At 39.0% G+C, this 6,398-nt stretch overlaps 1 pseudogene; it reads left to right on the top strand.

The window, feature by feature from the left end:
- The first annotated feature begins 599 nt into the window (after positions 1–599).
- On the top strand, positions 600–5,726 carry LOC112820414 (cell division control protein 42 homolog pseudogene; annotated as a pseudogene).
- The last annotated feature ends 672 nt before the right edge of the window (positions 5,727–6,398 follow it).

Raw genomic sequence — 6,398 nt, 5'->3', positions numbered from 1 at the left:
AATCAACGTCTACCCATTGGTTTAGGATAAAACCAATCTAATTAGGGAAAGAGAAATAGGGAAAAATGTCATCCTGCATGTCCCAGTGTCCTCCCTAGACCATTCCCTTCTGTCATGTCTGAGCCTTTAGAAAGAATTGCTCTAGGAAAAAATAATGATCATTATGCCTGGGTAACGTAAAACAAGCTGCAGAAAGGCTGCTGTAGAGGCTGATTGTGACAGGTGTACTGCATTGACCCTTCCTGGGTCTCATCCCTTTGGGCAAGATTTGTGCACAGAGTGGAGCTTCTGCTTATATGACAGATCATGGGAGGTGAGGTAGTTGAGAGCAGCTTAGCTGGTGGGTTTGGGATTCAACAAAGATCTGCAACAATTTGAATATTATATATGTGTGTGTGTGTGTGTGTGTGTGTGTGTGTGTATACATACATACATATATAATGCTTTTAGATATTTGACAAGAAAACTCCCCAAAGAACAATAACAAATTAGATAGTGATTTCAGCAAAATCTGTGTAGGGTGAAAAGTCAGTCAGTTCATTTCACTGAAAGAGTTGATAACCCAGTAATGGGAAATCTACAAGAACACCCTGTTCAGGATGAGACCAAAGTTGACCACACCAGTTGTTTTTACCAATACCTTCCATTTATTGATCCAGGATCCTCATATGCATCACTTTACACAGTCCTCACAACAGCTCCAAACGGTTCATGTTATTCCAGAGAAGGAAGCTGAAGATCAGAGAAGTCCAATACAGAGAAGGTGGTAAGATGGGAACCTAGATCTCTTTGACAGAAAAGCCCTCCATCTTGTTTCTCCTCCTCTAATCCACCCTCCCCTCTTTTCCCACTCCCTTCCCTGGCCGTGTGTGGTTTTCCTCCCAAAGACAGGAAAGTTCTAAGAAAACAAAGGTCTACAGCAAGAAAAACTCAAGCCCATGGGGGCTTAAATCCCCTTTCTGCCAGTTGAGTGACCTGGGCAGTTAGCTGACCTCTCCAGGTCTCACTGTTCTCCTTGACAAGCTGTGGATAATCCTAACTCATGGAAGACTGAGTGAGAGAATCAGATCAGCTGCGGAGCATAGCAGGCCCTCGATGAGCACCATGCATTAGTTTATAAAGATAAGCCTCCCAGTCAAAGTTTGAAAGGTTTTTTTCCCCCTTTCCTTCAGGAACTTGAAATAGAGGTCTTTATAAAAACATACCCCTTTTCTTTAGAAGACTCATAAAATTGAAGCATATTTATCCATAAAAGCATATTTATTTACATTTTTATAAAACCTGGCCTCTCAGGATAGTCAACACTTTTTGGACACAGTTATTATATGTAAAATAGTACTTCGGAATATTTTCCTTTAAACTAATTTCTTTAGCTTGTAAAAATGGTAAGATTGGCATTTTTTATTTAGATAGTAGTTAAGATTTTATAGCTTATTTGGCTGATTCTTGAGAAATGCTGATAGCCATTTATCTTGAGCTGCCTTCCTCCCAGTACCTTTCCTAGAGAAGCTTCTTTGCATACTGAGGGTGGAATGGGGAAGTTAACTAGTTCTTAAGAGAGCTTACTGGGTAAATATCCTGGACACTCTCAGCGGTTACGTTTTCATTACTTCATCAATTTAGCCTAGGCTTATTGAACTCTTAAGTATGTCTAAATTCTGTGAAATTACAAAGATATGTAAAAAAGGCTTTTTGACCTACGGCAGCTTATTGTTGAGTAAGGGAGCTGAAACATTATATATAAACAGATATAAACGTGTGGAAGGGCGAAAAGCTGAGTTCACGGGAGGAAGAATCCCTTCAGCTGAAGGGATTAGACTTCACGAATGGGTGATTTTTGAACTTGGTTATCGAGTAGGTATGATTTGAATAAAGATAAGCGGAAGACATTTCAGGTGGAAGAAGGAAGGAATAAAATGAACAAAAACGTGAATGATAGCGTGAGGGCTGTGTACAGGGAACAATGAGCAGTCCCCCTCTGATGTGCATTTCGCCATGGGTTTAGAGCAGAATCACATACTCCCAAGCCCCTCTTAGCCTCCCGAAAGTCCCTCTGGGATGAGGCCCAGGAGTCAGCATGTTTAACATGGATCCCAGTTCATTCGGATAGAACCACTGAGAAACAGACATGGCTGAGTAACTGGAAATAATGGAATGGCTGGAGGGTAGACAAGTGGTTCTTAGCCCAGGCTGCACACACATTAGAATCAAGCAGAGAGGTGGCTCATCCTCCCTCCCATGCTCTCTCCGTCCCTTTCTCCCTTCCTTCTTTCCTTTTCTCTTTCTTTCATAACTAAACCCCAGGCCAATTAAACTAGAATCTCTGAGCATGGGGCCTATGTATCAATGTATATATTTTTTAACTTTTTATTATGGAATTTAAAAAATTGAGTATAAGGAACATACAGTGTTACGTTAATTTCTGGAGCACAGTATAGTGATTTAACATCACTATAAGAGTACACTTAATGCTCACCACAGTAAGTGTACCCTTAATCCCTCTTAGCAGTTTCACCCAAACCCCCTCCACCTACTCCCCTCTGGTAACCACCAGTTTGTTTTCTGTATTAAAGAGTCTGTTTTTTTATTTGTCTCTTTTTTTTTGTTTTTTTCTTTGTTTTGTTTCTTAAATTCCACATGTGAGGGAAATCATATATTTGTCTTTGTCTGACTTATTTCACTTAGCATAATACTTTCTAGACCCATCCATGTTGTTGCAAATGGCAAGCTCTCGTTCCTTTTCATGGTTGAGAAATATTCCATTGTATTATTATGGAAAAATTTAAATATATATAAAAGTAAGCAGAACACTATAGTGAACACCCGATGCACCTACCACCCAATGTCAGCAACTGTACCAGTTGTATTTCATTTGTATCTCTATCAGTTTTCTCACCTTCTATATGATTTTGAAAAAAATCCTGTACATTACAAAATTTTGTCTATAACATTTCAGATTTCTAAAGGTTCCGATTTGGCACTCTGGGGCTATATCACTTTCCCGTAGCTGGCTTACAGAGGCTTCCTCCCCCTGCTGTTTATCTTTCGATATATCCCCTTGGATTCACTTCTCCATACCTCCTACCTTGCAAAAAGTGGTGCTTTTCTATTTATAGAATTCCAGCAATTCTTTTCTTACATCTCAGGCTGAATTCATAGGTGTTCAGGATGATCTGATAGTTATCTAGCTAAATTCAAGAGATCAGATGAAATGAGGTCCCCTACGCTTCTGCCATCTTGCCTCCCTCAAAATTTCATTTATAGCATTTCAGTATGTATCTCTAAGTAAGGATGTAAAAGTGCCATACTACTCTTAAAACACTTAAAAAAAAGGTAAGTTTTTAGGGGCATCCGTGTGACTCAATCAGTTGAGCATCCGACTCAGTTTTAGCTTAGATCATCATCTCAGGGTCCTGAGATCGAGCCCCTTGTCAGACTCTGCACTCAGTGGGGAGTCTTCTGGATATTCTCTCCCTCTCTCTCTACAAAGAAATGAATACATCTTAAAAAAAAAAACAAACATAATTTTTAAAGATTATTTATTTATTTATTTATTTGCCGAGAGAGAGAGAGAGAGAGCGTGCCTACAAGCAGGGGGAACAGCAGGCAGTGGAAGAAGCAGACTCCCCGCCGAGCAGGGTGCCCGATGTGGGATTAGATCCCAGAACCCTGGGATCATGACCTGAGCCGAAGGCAGATGCTTAACCAACTGAGCCACCCACGCATCCCAACCAGTAATTTTTAAATATCATGAAATAGCCAGTTGCATTCGATTTTTTACTGTTTCATAAATGTGTGTATGCATATAAATTTTTACAGATTGTTTGATTCAGAGTTTTGACTAGGTCTACACATTATGATTGGTTGATATGTCTCTTTCAATCTATGTGTTTCCTCTCTATTTCTCTCTCTCTCTTTTAGTTTAGTTTTCTTCAAGAAACTAGATTGTCCTACAGCTTCCCTCACCCTGCATTTTACTGATTACATTCCTGTGGTATCATGTAACATATTTTCTAATCATTTATAGATATTTGGATCTAGAGGTTTAATAAGATTTAGGTTCCAGGGTTTTGTTTTGTTGTTGTTGTTGTTTGTTTTGTTTTTTGCAAGACCATTTTCTAGGTGTGTTCTTTCATTAGGAGCATATAATATCTATGTGTCTCTCTTATTGAGGTGTTAGCAACCACTGATAATCAATGCCTAGAGCCATTTAATATAAATTGCAAAATGATGATATTCTATCTTATCTTCATTAACTTGCTGGAATACTTCTGTAGAGACATTTTCTCTCATCTACTAGTTGCTTAAAAAGTGGTACAGTTTAAATAGGAAAGGCAAGATACATGACTTCCTTATTTATCAGTTTTCAAAATAATGAATTTGTTCATTAGCATCATGTAACAGAATTCAATTATTAGAGTAATTATTTGACTTGCTATTAATATGAATTTAAACATGTATGGGGTGTTCTAGTCCATTGCAATGTTACTGTTATTGATGCTCAGATTGTTTTCTCTTTGCTTAGTGGGAACCTGTTCAATATGGCTCCTGAGTCCTTTTAACATAACCCTAACAGTATTTAAAATATTATTTACTATTTGGTAAGACAAGATATTCCAGCATCACCACATACATCACATACATTTCCTGCCCCAAACCTACAGTTATTCCTCCAAAGAGCTCTTTAGTAGGAAACCATATTTTAAGCCCGCAGTCTAGATGCTAGTGGTTCTCATTGCTATTATGCAATGTTTCTGAGCCTCTTCAATACAAAAAGCTAAGGGAGATTTTCTTTTTTAAGGTACCTTCATATCACAAATTTATACTGATACTTTTAATTCAAAGCCGGAACCACAGGGTATCTCTTTTTCCCTAGCTTTCCCCCAAATCCCAGTTCTCAATGACATCAGGAATATTAAAATGAAACTGTTTATACTAAATCATTTGCCCTACAGTGCACACATGGATGTTTCAGATTAACAACACTAGAGCCGAGGGGACCCTGCATAGTGCCACCAATGTCCTGGTGGAGTACCTGATGACATCATTGAATTTGAAATATTTAAAGTGGATACAAAACTGTTTCAGCAATACAGATAATTAAATGTGTTGTTGTGGGCAATGGTGCCGTTGGTAAAACACGGCTCCTGTTATCCCACACAACAAACAGATTTCCATCTGAGTATTAACCTACTGTTTTTGACAGCTATGCAGTCACGGTTATGATTGGTGGAGAGCCATATGCTCTTGGACTTTGTGATACTGCAGGGCAAGAGGATTCTGACAGATTACGACCACTGAGCTATCCACAAACAGATGTATTTCCAGTTTGTTTTTCCCCAACCTCATATGAAAATGTGAGGGAAAAGTGGGTGCCAGAGATCTCTCACCATTGTCCAAAGACTCCTTTCTTGCTTGTTGGGACTCAAATTGGTCTCGGAGATGACCCCTTTACGATTGAGAAACTTGCCAAGAACGAACAAAAGCCTATCACTGCAGAGACTGCTGAAAAGCTGAAGGCAGTCGAGGATGTGGACTGTTCTGCACTCACACGGAAAGGCCTAAAGAATGTATTTGATGGAGCAGTATTGGCTGCCCTGGAGCCTCCAGAACCGTGGAAGAGCCGCAGGTGCCTGCGTGCTGCTGTGAACGTCTCCCAGAGCCCTTTCTGCACAGCTGGCGTCAGCATTGTTCTAAAGGCAATGTGAAATCAAACTAAAGATTAAAGATTAAAACTCATTTTATTTGGGTTGTTGAAGCTGCTCCCAGTCTCCATCCACTCTGTAGAATAATCTGGGACATTTAGGTTTTTTATTTTATTTATTTATTTATTTTTGCGGGGGTAGGAAGGGTGTGTGGGGTCTGTTTTTATTTAGTCATGTTTTTAAAATTCATTAATGATGGGGCAACCCTGAATGGGAGAAGGACGGATTCATTCCACATTCCGCTTCTTAGATCTAGTTTAGGAAACTTGTTCCCCACCTGGGGCTATTAGAAGGAGTATAGTAAATGCCTCATTTCATATCATACTCCTTTTTGAACTTTGCCTTTTCTCTCCACCCTTAAGTAGGTCCAGTATTTGATGAAACTCATGAAAGTGGGTGGAACCTGTCTTTCCCCTCCTTTTTTCTAGGGTGCACTATAAATGTGACTGTGACTTTCAAGAATGATTTGCCATTTGCTAATTTTTTAAAATTAATTTCTAACTTCTTTCACTGATCAATGAAGAAAAGTGTTTCACCTTTTGAAATACACCAGATGGATTGAGTACATAATTAAAAAACATCTTTTTTCACTCTCAGTCATTGTCTTATATGCTTAGCATAGATGTCCAGCTTACTAGCATATGATATGGTGTTCCTAGAACACAGCTGAAGATCTGGTAAATGGAGAAAATG

The sequence above is a fragment of the Callorhinus ursinus genome, unplaced genomic scaffold (assembly GCF_003265705.2).
Source record: "Callorhinus ursinus isolate GAN/ISIS: 27379988/994484 unplaced genomic scaffold, GSC_fseal_2.0 scaffold3, whole genome shotgun sequence".
NCBI classification, from domain to species: Eukaryota; Metazoa; Chordata; class Mammalia; order Carnivora; family Otariidae; genus Callorhinus; species Callorhinus ursinus.
This window is presented reverse-complemented; position numbering and strand designations above follow the sequence as displayed.